The 15,980-nt window shown below is 35.2% G+C and overlaps 1 protein-coding gene across 1 annotated transcript in view; it reads left to right on the top strand.

Annotated features, from left to right (window-relative positions):
* The first annotated feature begins 577 nt into the window (after positions 1-577).
* Positions 578-15,980, top strand: part of eys (eyes shut homolog) — a 348,044-nt gene continuing 332,641 nt past the window's right edge. Inside the window, 1 exon segment of the mRNA XM_030156655.1 lies at positions 578-709. The gene's annotated coding sequence lies outside the window, so the exon portion shown is untranslated.

Raw genomic sequence — 15,980 nt, 5'->3', positions numbered from 1 at the left:
ACTGGTTCGGCCTACTTCAGATCAAATTCAGCTGAATGTGGCCCCTGAACTAAAATGACTTTGACACCCCTGATCTACTGCTATCTTCTGCTATCCAGGTTCTCAGACTATGGAATGGCTGCATTAGTGTGATTTTCATCTAATTACCAGCCCAAGCAATAGAGGTAGCTCAAATATGACAATTATTACAGTATTTATTTGGTGCTTAATGTATGAAACAGCCATTCATTTATGGAATAAACACACCAAATAGTGTTTTGGGCCTTTGTTTTTATGACATATGCCTCCTAATCTAGTTTGGCTGTGCTACAATTATAGGTATTACAGAGCCCAGTCAATTTACTTTTTTTTTTTTCACCCACAGGTATAGGCTGTGTATAAAATCGTTTTCAGAGAGAGCAGTTGTTTACACAGGATAATGCCTCGGCTTGGCTAATGAATATTTAGTTAAGCCTAATTAAATAATCAATCAGGCAGGCTGTATCTCCGCCCTGCCCTGCCCTGGAGGCCCTCTTCTCTGCAGGCAGACAGCCGGGCACGCCTTCAGCCCTCAGCGTCTCATCACATTTCCTTAGCAACTGTCTCCTGTGTGCGCACTGAGACGGCTGTCATATCCCCAAAGGAGCTACACATCACCACTGAATAAGAAACTCTTCAAAATGATGTTACATGTCGCCGTCCCAAGGCAGAACACCTTTTCAACTTAACGGTGAGCACGCATCCCACCGGCACACGCACAAACTTACAGTGTAATTGACCGTCGGCGGAGACGCGGACGCACAGCTTTACGCACAGTGGCAGATGGTCCTGGGTGCACCCTACTAGTCAGATTACCCCGTCCGTAGTAAATCCTGGGCCGCGTCGTCTGACTTTAATGCTAAGCTGTTGTTTAATGCAGACCTTTTGGCAACAGGCCTGCCTCAGCTTCAAATGTGTGAAAATCAGTGTACTAGCCAGTCGTTGTCAATTCCACCCACACACTAACATTATAGGTCTGAACAGCGCCTGCAGAACTACTCATTTAAAGACTCTTAGACTGTGATGTACAGACACCTGCTCCAACCATTACAGTCTGCCAGATAGGAATACATGAAGTTCATCAGCAACTCAGTAACTAAGAGCTGAGTGTGATGGCTCAAAGATAATTACAATGTTAAGCCCTCAAAAATACACATTATGATAGACAACCAATGAATAAATGTGTTTATTTTTATTATCATACCATATACTCTCAAAAATAGAGGTATGAGATCAGAACATTTATGTACCTACAGGGTGGGGAAGTAAAATTTACAATATTTTGAGGCAGGGATTGAAAAACAATGAAATTCATTTCCTCTGCACTCAACATTGCTATGACAACTGTTTCTTCTCCTTCATGCTTAACCAATATGTTAAATGTAAAAAAATACAGGGTGGGGAAGCAACATTTACAATATCTTGAGGCAGGGATTGAAAGACAGTGTATGACCAATTAGTTTATTGAAAGTCATGAGAATTTATTTGCCACAAGAAAATGTACATAATAGAAAATGTTTTTATTCTATGTGTCCTCCTTCTTTCTCAATAACTGCCTTCACACGCTTCCTGAAACTTGCGCAAGTGTTCCTCAAATATTCGGGTGACAACTTCTCCCATTCTTCTTTAATAGTATCTTCCAGACTTTCTCGTAATAGTTTTGCTCATAGTCATTCTCTTCTTTCCATTATAAACAGTCTTTATGGACACTCCAACTATTTTTGAAATCTCCTTTGGTGTGACGAGTGCATTCAGCAAATCACACACTCTTTGACGTTTGCTTTCCTGATTACTCATATGGGCAAAAGTTTCTGAAAAGGTATGGATAATAGTGTTAGGTATGATTATGACATCAATATATGTTTGGTTTCAAAACAATTGACGTAGTGCCTGCTGAGAAAAAACAACTAAATGTTCATTGTAAATTTTGCTTCCCCACCCTGTACCTGTATAAGTACATTTTTTAAGAATGTTCTCTCAAAAGTACAATTTTGGTCTTTAGGAGGCCAGAATTGCACCTTTAGACTATGAAAAAGGGTCCAAAGTTATGTAAAGTACAAATTTGTATTTCTATAAGGTACCCTGGAGCATTAAAAAATGTGTGTAGACCATGAGAATAGGCTGTAGGCTAGGAGAACTGAACAGTAGGCCTAATTATAGTTAAAACATTAGGCTTAGCACATTATTTATTATATATCATACTGTAATTACTCTATTTGTGTTTTAATTTAATAGCCCAATTAGCTCGATGTTAATAGCCTAGAAATTTCTTTAGCTTATTAGAACCTCTGATTATTGCCATAATCTCTGTTTTATCAAGTTTTCATTCACACCTCCATGTCTTGATGTCATAGCTTGCCTATGCCGTTTTTGTTTTTTGTTTTCTCAATTAGGCCACCGGTTCAAACTTTAAGCATCATGGCATTATTAACTATACGAGAGTTTTCTTTCTATGTAAAGTACTTAAGGTACAAAAATGGACCATTTCGAAAGGGTACAGAAATGTCTCTCAAAAAAGTACACCCCCAGCGACAAGCATTTGTACCCTTTTAAGTACAAGCTGGTACCTCTATTTTTGAGAGTGTAGTGCTGTATGGAAGTCAGACTAATCTAATAGAATAACACTAACAGGGTAGGAATAATAGGGTGGATTCAACAGTTTTGCAATGTTTCATAAATTGCAAGTTAATCTTCTACAACACAGGTGTCAAACATGCGGCCCGGGGGCCAAATCCGGCCGTGAATTTGTGAAATGCAAAAATTATACTAAGATATTAACAATCCTTTCAGTTCAGGTTCCACATTCAGACCAATTCAATCTCAGGTGGATCATAATAACCTATAAATACTCCCAACTTAACAATATTCTGCCTGTTCCTAAATGTTTTGTGCATTTATGGATCCACTGTGATCTGTAGTTGTGTTAATAATAAGAGATGGAATATTGTAGAAATTTTTCAAATTTTAGTTCCAAACTCCAAAATTTTAACAATATTCTGCCTGTTGCCAAATGTTTATGTAACATTGTGTGTAAATGTACATGTATAAATAATAAGTCGAGGTATAATTTTCTTAAAATTGCACTAATTTTTCAAATGAAATTTCAGTTTTTTCAGGTTATTCCCATCTTTTTTTGTAAAATGTAAATATTTTCATACTTGAATTGGGGGTTTTTTTGTACTGAAACAAAAAGAAAAACTTGGATTTGTCATTATTTGTAGGTTATTAAGTCATTATTTTACTGGTCTGGTCTGCTTGAGATCAAATTGGGCTAAATACGGCCCCTGAATCAAAATGAGTTTGACACCCCTGTTCTACAATAATATTACAATTTACATGTCCCCAAAGCAGAGGAAATGCTCTAAAAGAGGCCGAAAATACAGGAAATGTATTTGCCTTATTTATTCCACAGATTCTGATATGAGATAAAATGATGTGCTAGAGTTCTTAGCATGGTGCCTTTGTAACACATATACCACACACTGTTAGCTACTTCCGTGTCCATGTGTGCCATGCTGTTTTTTATTTATTTATTTGCATCCAACACCCACTAAGTCAAGTGGTTATGAAAAAAAAAAAGATCAGCATCTACATCTGTGTCTTGCAGAGTTAAATAAGTTCTTGGACGTGGATCTGGATCCGTACCAAAACACTAATCGCTTGTTGACTGGCTTTTGTCCAAGACACCTACCGAAAGTAACTGAAACCAAGCAACAGATGTTTAAAATAAACTTGGAGTTTGCTCTTGTAGGCCACTTCAAGGCTCTTTGCACAGGTTTATACGTGGGTGTAGGCCCCTTCTTTGTATCTGCTCTATGGGTGATGAGCTTAAGGAAATAATGCACCAGTGCCATTGAGCAAGGACTGATTAAATTCAGGGCTCGAGAGGTTTCCAGCAGAGGTGGAAGAGGGTTTAGTGTGGGTACCTGCATAAAATTAAAGGAATTTGACTGTGCATATTACAGTGTTTTTCAGCCGTGGGGTCTGGACTCCACGTGGAGTTGCCTGAAATTTCTTGCAATTGAAAAAAACAAAAAAAATTACCAATAAAAATATATGGTGAGTTGAGAAAGACAATCCCAATCCATAAAAGACATGACAAACTGAAGCTGAAACTGAAGCACTGTGGTTCTGTTTATCTTTCAAATGTTCATTGTGGTCGGTTTCAGATGCTGCAGCTCTTTCATAATTCATAGTTTGAGTTATTGTTTTCTCAGTATTAATTTGCAGCCTTATACATAAAAGCTGGACTGAATATACATATCTTGACCAAGGAAAAAAAAATTCTAATTGTCCAGTAATCTACACCTGGCTTTTTTGCCTCCGTCTATAATAATATACATCAGGGGTGTCCAATCCTGGTCCTCTAGAGCAGGGGTGTCAAACTCATTTTAGTTCAGGGGCCACATACAGCCTAATATGATATAAAGGGGGCCGGACCAGTAAAATAATATTAATAATAGGATAAGAAGTTTTGAGTGAAAAAAGTAAATGTTTGCATCTACGAATTGTACTTGAACATAACATGAACAAATATGAACAACCTAAAAAATTCTTTAGTAAAATAAGTGCAATGTTAACAATATTAGGCCTTAGTTTATCATTTATACATGTGAATCACAACTTAGAGATCACAGTGTATCTACAAATACACAAAACATTACAAAACAGGGAGAATATTATTAAAATTCCACATACTTCTCTTAAGACATTTCAGATATTCACATTTTTTGTAAAAGACTAGTCTTTAAATGTGAACATTTTTGTGTAATTTTACTTTTTACTCTAAAACAAAGAGACAAATTGACAGTTTTCATTATTTATAGGTTATTATGATAGTATTTTACTGGTCTGATCCACTTTAGACTGACATGACCTAAAATGATTTGAACATCCTTGATTGTTAACCCTTTCATGCACAGTGGTCACTACAGTGGACAGTTATTCTATAGCTGTTCTCTTGTACATTCATGAGTTTTGTTGGTTTATTTGCATTTCAGCCAACACAGTGGACGCTTATGCATCATCCCATACACTGACATTCATACCATTACTGTAACTTTGCTGTTCTTGATAAACCTGATCTGCAGTGAAATGTTTTTTTATTTATTTATTTATTTATTTATTTTTTACTGTAAATCAATTGCTAATTGTTTTTAGATTACATCAGGTTTGTTTTTTTTTCTTTTTTTTTTGCGTATTATCTCCATGAAATGAATAATAACTAGTATTAGAGTGTGTTAAATTGTGAGAAAACATCTGATTAGCAGCATTAAAAATGTTTTTATTGCATAGTTTTCCATATCACTTTCTGATATTAGGTTTCAACTACATGTTTCTTTGCTTCAAAAATTAAATACATTTGTGCCATTTTTCTAACTTCTTAACAAAAAAAAACAAACAAAAAAAACCCCTCAATTGCATTGTTTTTTTCATGCCTGAAAAGGAATAAAAACACTCAGGAAAAATATATTGGGTAAGGATATCATAATTCATGCATGAAAGGGTTAATATCTTCAGTGCAATTTTTGCATTTCACAAATTCATCTCAGGGGCCGGATTGAACCCTTTGGTGGGACGGATTTGGCCCCCGGGCCGCATGTTTGACACCTGTGCTCTAGAGCTACTATCCTGCATGTTTTAGATGTATCCCTCTTCGAACGCACATGATTCAGATGATAAACCTATCATCAAGCTCTGCAGAAGTCAGATAACGACCGTCAGGTGTGCTGTAAGAAGGAAACATCTAAAACATGCAGGATAGTAGATCTCGAGGACCAGGATTGGACACCCCTGATATACATTATATAGCCTAAATCAGGTGTGTCCAACTCATTTTAGCTCAGGGGCCACATTCAGCCTAATATGATCTAAATTGGGCCGGACCAGTAAAATAATATAAATAATAGGTTAAGAACTTATAAATAATGTCAACTCCAAAGTTTACTCCATGTTTTTGAGTGAAAAAAGTAAAATTCCATTATGAAAATGTTTACATCTACGAACTGTACATGAACATAACATGAACAAATATGAACAACCTGAAAATTCTTAAGAAAAATAAGTGCAATTTTAACAATATTATGCCTTAGTTTATCATTTATACATGTGAATCACAACTCGCAGATCACAGTGGATCTACAAATACATAAAATATTTAGTAACAGGCAGAATATTGTTAAAATTCTACATGCGTCTCTTAAGAAATTTCATATTGTTCATATTTGTTCAGGTTATTCACATTTTTTGTAAAAGGATAGTCTGTAAATATAAACATTTTTGTGTAATTTTACTTTTTTTTTTACACAAAAAAAAGACAAAAATTTGCATTTTTCATTATTTATAGGTTGTTATGATGGTATTTTACTGATCTGACCCACTTCAGATTGAATTGACCGAAAATGATTTTCGCATCCTTGATTGTTAATATCTTCATTATAATTTTTGCATTTCACAAATTCATCCGAGGTGCTGGATTGGACCCTTTGGAGGGCCGGTTTTGGCCCCCGGACCACATGTTTGACACCTGTGGCCTAAATGATGTCTAAAATTAATGTTTATTTGCAACATAGTATAGCAAACTATTACATGATCACATCAAAAACAAACTAATTTTAGCCCAAAAAAATTTCTCCTTTTTGAATTTATGGGGTCGCCAGAAATTTGTAATGTTAAAATGGAGTCACGAGTCAAAAAAGCTTGGAAACCACTGGCCTATTAACACTAGAAAACCTCGAGGTTGTTGAATGTAAAAAACTAAACAATACATATAATTCATACATTACTTACCAACTACAGTTTGAATATTATAATACAATTTTCATGATTATTTGACCACGCTACCTCATAGACCCATTGTGTTTTCTTCGTGCGGGGCTCTATGGCTTTTTATGGCTGACGGAATATATACCACAATTCTTCTAAGTACTGCTCAAGTGTTAAAACAAACAAAAACACAGAGCCTTGGCTTTTTGAGGTTGTCCTCCAGAGAACCAAATAAATAGAAAACAGTGCAGACTGTACAACAGGGGCCTTATAGTGACTGATGAAGGCATTGCCTCAAACAAAAATGAGCAATTCATAGAGGTGAAGTCATGCTGGTGAAGCTGTGCTGCTGTCGGCTCTGGCCTAATTTAACCCCTGGTTATACCTGCTTTGAGGTTTTATGGAAACATCCTGCTTTTGATTTGTTTTTCTGATGTTTCTTAAGGCTAGAGCTTTCAAATTATTCAGAGCAAAAAGCTAGGTTATGACTATGTAGCTGAAAAGAGATTTGTTGCATCCAGTATTTTTTCCACTAGTATCTATTATGAGATGTAATTCAAAGTGATATGATTCTCATTTTTGCTTCCCAGAAAATGAACGTTAGCAAAATTCGACTTAAAATTGGTTTTGTCATTGGCATCAATTACGGCACTTACAGCAGAGAAATTGATGTGGGGTTGGTTTTCAGGGTCACAGAGCTTAGATGCTCATCAGTGTTATAACTGATTAGTGATGATTCAGATAGCTGGGCTACCTAGAGAGTACAAGTAATCAGTCCGGCTGTGGCCAGTAGCCTGCTGGTTCAGTGCTAATCAGTCCTCCAGTGGCTCCACACCAACATCAGTGGCTCAGTGGTGTCCTGAGTGGTGATAGAACAGTAAAAAAATAAATAAATAAACCAAACAGATCTGTTATCGTTTGGAGTTTAGCTGCAGGATACCAGTTATTATGCCCACTGATTAAGAAATAAAAATGAAGCCGAGTCAAAAGGAAACATGGTGCTTTTGGTGCATAAATATGTAAAGACTCATCTCTTTTCATCCACAGTAATACAAAAATATATAGATTTTACAACTTAACCTGATAGATATATTGAAGAGAGAAAGCATTTGTGAGGAAAGAGAGCTGGAAAATGACATGGATTGTCCAACCAGCCAGAAAATGAATTAGGAACTCTGTGCTCACGGCATTTTTTATGGCTATCACAATAACAAAATGATAGTTCATTAATAACTGTCATACACAGAGTTGCAATGAAGGATTTAATTGTCTTTATCAGTTCATCTTATAGTATAGTAGTATAGTATTAACGTAATACATATATATACGGGGTGGGGAAGCAAAATTTACAATGAACATTTAGTTGTTTTTTCTCAGCAGGCACTACGTCAATTGTTTTGAAACCAAACGTATATTGATGTCATAATCATACCTAACACTATTATCCATACCTTTTCAGAAACTTTTGCCCATATGAGTAATCAGGAAAGCAAACATCAAAGAGTGTGTGATTTGCTGAATGCACTCGTCACACCAAAGGAGATTTCAAAAAATAGTTGGAGTGTCCATAAAGACTGTTTATAATGTAAAGAAGAGAATGACTATGAGCAAAACTATTACGAGAAAGTCTGGAAGTGGAGGAAGCAACAAAAAAACGTACCAAAGCTTTTATTAAAGCTCTCAAATCCAAAATCCTAAAGGATCCAACCAAATCCATGAGAAAAATGGCAATTGAACTTGAGGTAGACAACAAGACCGTTAGAAATGCAGTAAAATATGATTTGAAGTTAAAATCTTACACAAGAACACAAAAACACTTGTTGACAACAGCAACAAATCCAACTTTAGCAATTTTTGGGAATCACGTTTATGGCCACCTTCTTGCCCAGATCTAAAACCTCTGGATTCTGCTATATGGGGCGTTTTAGAACATGCTACCAATAGAACATCACACAGCAATGTCAACTTTCTTAAAGATACTATTAAAGAAGAATGGGAGAAGGTGTCACCCGAATATTTGAGGAACACTTGCGCAAGTTTCAGGAAGCATGTGGAGGCAGAGGACACAGAATAAAAACATTTTCTATGATGTAAATTTACTTGTGGCAAATAAATTCTCATGACTTTCAATAAACTAATTGGTCATACACTGTCTTTCAATCCCTGCCTCAAAATATTGTAAATTTTGCTTCCCCACCCTGTATATGTGTGTATTTATTCACATTCAGTACACCTAGAAAAAGAACAGATTACTTTGCGTGGAACACATACACTGAACATATAAATAAAAATGACATTTCTCTTAGCCTTTTAAGCTTTGTAAATCCAATTTGTGCGGGGCAGATACGACATAAATAACGTAAATGTATATAGCCTATTGCTGAAACACAATTAAATTACTGATAAAGGCCATTAGAAGACAAAAATATGACATCAGAAGTCAAATGGTGGAAAATGATGTTGAATTTTTAATAAAATATGACATTTATGTTATCATCACCAATAGGGTTCTTCCTGGATCAAAATGAGGTAGAGGTGGTTCCATCCCGATCTCTAGCTTAAGCTTTTTTATATTTTAGGATTTCTAATAATTATATGATCGAAGAAAAATCACAATATAGCATTAAAATGTAAAGTAGCTGGTTTCACTGTTACAGACGCCTCTTTAAAATCAGGAAATATAGGTCAAAGATACTGTGATTGCGGATGTTTCCTCCCCACAGTTTAGACAGACAGCAGTATTTGTTGGAGGTCTTGAAGGAAAAAAAAGGATCAGTGCACCCTGCAGCCAAGAAAAAAGCTTAAAAGCCTCCTTTCTACACCAGCACAACAATATTTCTGTTTCATAAAAATTACACCACCACCCCATCGGCTCCGGCTTCATTTGTAACTGACAGAAGTTCCCTGAAGGAATGCTTGTTAGAAAATGATGTTTTCTACGTAGACCCCCGGCAGAGTAGGTATCGGAGGTAGAACACAAAACGTGATTTTCGGTGGCAATTATCAAAAAATAAATGATTGCGATGAGATAAATGAATAATTGTGACAGGCCTAGGCATTTGTGTCCATGTCGTTAAATGAAAGGTTGTCACACAGTTGATATTTCTCTACTCTTAACCTTTTATTGGGGAAGTGACTATTTTTGGTCATTTGCATATACATTACAAGACTGACAGCAACAGTTAGAGTGAGGACAGTAGTCGCTTTTTCATTGACCCTCAAATTGTGCAAATGTAACTTGCGCAAAAAAATTTACCCTAATGGAAAGATGACAATTTTGCCAAAAGTCTCATTTTTCAAAAGATTTTGGTGGTTTTTGGTATGTCACGCAAAACTGCAATGGAAAGACCTTTTTTCACAAGTAGAGTTAGGTGAATTAAAAAAATGGATGTTGACGTATGTTACAACAAGCGAAGAAAAAGAAACATGTCGTGGTATGTGTCGACACACCAGGAAACCCAATCATTTTTTTAAATTTGGTACGAGATAGAGGGGTAATATATAAAAATAATAATGAATATATCTGCAAATCAACACTATATTTACATTTGTTTCTCGTGTCATCTCGCGATAATAAATAAACAAATCATAGCATTTGTGTTTTAATGGAAAAAGCAACATTACGCACTTCAGTTTTTTCGACATTTAGTAAATATCGGTGACGTTTTACGCAGATGTCCAGTGGAAAATTGCACTGAATACTGCTGGACATTAATTAATTGTGTGGAATGCTGAATGTTGTCCAGAGTAAATGATGTTTTATGTCTCTTTTATACTTCTAGTAACACTTTTTTTTTTTTAAATGCTGCTTTTTAGATATTTATGCCATCAGGGTTTTCTTTTTATATTTTAGTTTTTATACTCTTTTATATACATTATTTATACTTTTTATATGGCACCTAGGACGATTGCATTTTTAAATTTCGTTGTACCTGTACAATGACAATAAAGACATTCTATTATTCTATTTCTATTTCTGAAAAGCGACTAGTGAGGCAACAATCTTAGATCAAATGTGGTCTACAGGGTCTGTAAGGCCCACTTCTGCATGAACAGTGAGAGTACCTGCTTTGTTAGGTACCGTGAAGTAATGATATAAGGAATGATGTTCAAAGGGATAATGTGGATGTGGACAGGGGTCTGGATCAGCACTTGTGTTGTTGTAATTCTCTAATGCTACGTTCAGACAGCAGGTTTTAATGGACAATTCAGATTTTTTTATGTGCTCGTTCGTATTACACATTAAATGCGACTTCTATCAGTTTTGAGTATGAACTGAATGTGACCCTGAAGTGACCCACATGCACAAAAGAGGACCTGATGTAATACGTGACCACACAAGTATGCTCTGTGTTTACAGAAGTAAATATGGAAGCGTCTCATCTCAGCATTTGTAGCACTGATCACTCCTCCTCCTGGAAAGCAGAATTGTGATGTTTGTTGCATTTCAGTGACGTAAAGGTTGGATGAATGCGACCTGGCAGTTCAGACTGAAGTCACATTGCAAAATATCAGGATTTAGGTCAGATTTGTGCTGTTTAAACTGTCTTTAACAGATCGGATACAGGTCACATATGGGAAAAAAAATGGATTTGGGCCACATTTGGCTGCAGTCAGAACGTAGCAGAAAAGGTGCGGTTTTCTCGTATTGTTTATATAAGCCTACTTCTTTGATTTAAAAAAATGTATTAATTAATTTTTTTGCCACTTATGGGTAAGAATCCAAATATGGTAACTTCACTGACCTTGATTTTCTACATAACATAAAAAAAATGGGACAAATTTTGTAATAAAGCAATAACACACTAATGTTGAAAGTGACGTTATTTTCACCTTAAATATGTTTTTCTTGTATTTTTTATATATACATCTTGGATTTTATTTTATTTATTCATTATTGTTTTGCCACTTATGGGTAAGGAACCAAATATGGTAACTTCTCTGACCTTGATTTTCTACATAACAATAAAAAAAAAAGGAAAAATTTCACAAAAGTAACAAAGCAATAACCCACGAAGGTTGAAATTCTGAATTGTCCTGTAAAGAGTTAATGTTTCCAGTTTGCAGAGACCAGCTTTGTGCTTGTCTTGCTCACTTTACAAAGAAACATTTTGCAATAATTAGATGGAATCATTTTCATATAGATTATTATATTTTTCAAAGAGAAGTCTGATTTTTTAATGGACTGCTATGCAACAAAAATAATAGATGTTTCTGCTTTAAAGTGAAGTATACTGTACTATCTACAGGCGCCATGGCTTATATTGAGTAATACTTTAGTAATATTTAGCAATAACTTGGGAGACTATTTCCATTTGCCTTTTTATTTAATGAGTCCAGTACGTTCAGTGAGGTGATGTGATTTGTAAAGGTACATCTCTTTACAGAAAATCAGCCGTTCTTATCAGCGTATGAGGTCTACATCTTGAACTGATACATTTATTTTACTTCACTTATAGCATCATTACAAGCATCATCTTCCAAGAAATGATATTTTCACCTGAAATGTGTTTTCCTTGTATTTTTAATATATAGTTCTTGGATTTTATTTTATTTATTTATTTATTTATTGCCACTTACGGGTAAGGAACCAAATATGGTCACGTCACTGACCTTGATTTTCTACATAACATGAATAAATTTTGACAAATTTCACAAAAGTAATAAAACAATAACACACTGAGGTTGAAATTTTGAATTGTCCTATGAAGGGTTAATGTTTCTTTGTCCCTGTCTTGCTCACTTTACAAAGAAATGTTTTGCAGTAATTAGATGGAATAATTTTCTTATAGATTACATTTTTCAAAGAGAAGTCTAATTATTTAATGGAATGCTATACAACAAAAATAATAGATGTTGCTTCTGCTTTAAAATGAAGTATACTGTACTGTCTACAGGCGCCATGGCTTATATTGAGCAATACTTTAGTAATATTTAGCAATAACTTAGGAGATCATTTCCATCTGCCTTATGATTTAATGAGTCTAGGACTTTCAGTGAGGTGAAGTGATTTGTAAAGGTACATCTCTTTACAGAAAATCAGCCGTTCTTATCAGCGTATGAGGTCTACATCTTGAACTGATATATTTATTTTACTTCACTTATACCATCATTACAAGCATCATCTTCCAAGAAGTCATCTCCGGTCCCCGAGCAAGCAAACAAAAAGTACAATGTAAGTACACAATAGCTATACAACAGACACTCACACTATCGTTCCGACAGTCACTGCAGCTGTCAGACTCCGAGAAGTTCTGAATCAATGAAATCATAATGAGAAATTTCCATATACAAGGAGACTTGCACTATTTATCTCAACAATGTTCGCCTCAGCTTACACCTGTGCGCCCTCATTGTTGCAGAAGTGTCATTATACTGTAACTAGCAATCGCGGCTCACTCACTAGCCAACATCTTCATCACTGTCTGTGCGCGGCGCTGACGGCGTAATGAGACAAACTTTGCTATTTGTGTCATAAAAAAGAAATGTAATTTTTCTTGTTAGATGCGAAGTTGGTGAAGAAGTTTTCAGATGTGTCCTAGTTTATGATTCAACTGTATTCAGCAAGTTTTGTTATCTGGGAAAAAGCCTGTGCGGTGCTAATGTGCCCCATAGGCTTGCAACCAACGATTATTTCCGGTATTGATTGATTTGCCGAATATCCAATCAGTAATTGTATTGTCTATAAAATGCTTCACACCAATGATGGGTTTTAAGTTGGCCTTTCTGTGCAATTATTCACCGTACTGTCATATGATTCAAAAATGCAAATGTCACAGCAACAGCAATGACTGAAGCAATTAATTAATTATCATATTGTTTTGGCAATTGATCATTTCTGCTGTAGCAGCCTGTGCATTTTATTTCAGTGTAGAATTCAATTAGCAGCTTTCTGTCTTGCGTGACAGACAATAAGCGACATGTAAACCTGCCAGTTTTGATGTGATAATTTGTTGTGTCCTCCCGGTGTTTCTCTCAGTCATCAGTCAAGCGAGGATTTACACGGCTCCCTTGATCCATTGCCCTCTGCCCACCTGCGTGATTGGCATCCTAAAACGTGTGTGAACTGAGCTGTAATGAAAACAGGGGGCTATGGGAGACAATTAGTTGACCTCCACATAAATGACCTTGCTTCTGACCCCGTGGCCCTTATTACTTGAACCACTTCTCGGTGTGGCCCTGCAGTTTAATCCGTATTGATCAATACCTTTAAGGCGTCTTAATATCCCAGAAAGTAAAGACCAACAGTATGGATTTCTGCAGCACGAAGGGTTAGAATTGAATGTGTTTTTGCCGATTAAATAAATTCGCTCCACAACACGACTTGAGTGAATGAATGAATTTTCCACGTAGTAATCAGGGGTGTAAGAAAATATCAGTTCTGCAATATATCACAGTATTTCACTTCATGATACTGTATCAACATTAAAAAGTAATGTATTTTAAGCACCAGTTACAGCCCAATCTGTTATTGTGTCTATTGGGATATATCCCTGAATCATTGAGAACATGTAAGCATACTGTTCAGTTTTTGTTTATGTTGGGCTGAAAGACTGTTATGATCAAATGGGTTGGAGAAGAACCTCCTTCAATACATCTGTGGAAGTCTTTGATATCAGACTATACTTCTCTGGAAAGACTAAGATTTTATATTAACGATCAGAAGGATGTCTTTACAGCAAAGTTTGGAAAAGTGTTGGAATATCTGGGAAATCAGACTGCAACTACCTGAAATAGACTTAATACGGACTTTTGAGATCATCGTTGTGGACATATTTTGGATCTGCTATACATTTCATACAACCTGTAAGCACTGCACTGGACTGTGAAATTTTGAAAATGTTCAATAAAAAGAATGTTCAAAAAAAAAAAAAAAAAAAAAAGTAATGTATTGCTATTTTTAAGTATTTATTCAACTGCAGACATGGCGGAGATTTTTTTTTTTTTTTTTAGTTTGTTGTTTATCATGCTCTTTTATTTATATATTCACATGGGTGTTTTGCTCTGTTGTTTGTATACTACAAAAGTAGTATTGTGATATTGCAGGTCATACATGTAGCTTTTGCCGATTAAATAAATTCACCCCACAGTGCGACTAGAGTGAATGAATGCATTTCAGCTCCTAAAATGCAGTTTAATGTAGAAATCAGGGGTGTAAGAAAATATCGGTTCTGCAATATATCACAGTATTTCACTTCATGATACTGTATTGATATTAAAAAATACAGTATCGATATTTTTTAAGTATTTATTCAACTGCAGACATAGCGGAGATTAATTTTTTTTGTTTTTTGTTAATCATGCTCTTTTATTTATATATTCACATGGGTATTTTGCTCTGTTGTTTGTATACTACAAAAGTAGTATTTTGATATTGCAGGTCATACATGTAGCTTTTGCAGATTAAATAAATTTGCTCCACAACGTGACTAGAGCGAATGAATGCATTTCAGCTCCTAAAATGCAGTTTAACGTAGTAATCAGGGGTGTAAGAAAATATTGGTTCTGCAATATATCACGATATTTAACTTTATGATACTGTATTGATATTAAAAAGTACAGTATTGATATTTTTAAGTATTTATTCAAATGGAGACATGGTGGAGTTTCGTTTTTGTTTTTTTGTTTATCATGCTCTTCTATTTATATATTCACATGGGTGTTTTTGTTGTTTGTATACTACAAAAGTAGTATTGTGATATTGCAGGTCATACATGTAGCTTTTGCCGATTAAATAAATTCACCCCACAGTGCGACTAGAGTGAATGAATGCATTTCAACTCCTAAAATGCAGTTTAATGTAGAAATCAGGGGTGTAAGAAAATATCGGTTCTGCAATATATCACAGTATTTCACTTCATGATACTGTATCGATATTAAAAAATACAGTATCGATATTTTTTAAGTATTTTTTTAACTGCAGACATAGCGGAGATTAATTTTTTTTTTTGTTAATCATGCTCTTTTATTTATATATTCACATGGGTATTTTGCTCTGTTGTTTGTATACTACAAAAGTAGTATTGTGATATTGCAGGTCATACATGTAGATTTTTTGAAATTGATAACAGTTATTTCAAGCATCCTAAAAGCATTTTTTACTGTCCGAAAGAAGCAAATGTTAGTTTTTTTATTGGGAATGCACAAAAGTAATATTCTGATGTTGGATGATTCAGGGACTGAACACTATGCATTCT

Source organism: Sphaeramia orbicularis, chromosome 15, assembly GCF_902148855.1.
Source record: "Sphaeramia orbicularis chromosome 15, fSphaOr1.1, whole genome shotgun sequence".
Lineage (NCBI taxonomy): Eukaryota > Metazoa > Chordata > Actinopteri > Kurtiformes > Apogonidae > Sphaeramia > Sphaeramia orbicularis.
This window is presented reverse-complemented; position numbering and strand designations above follow the sequence as displayed.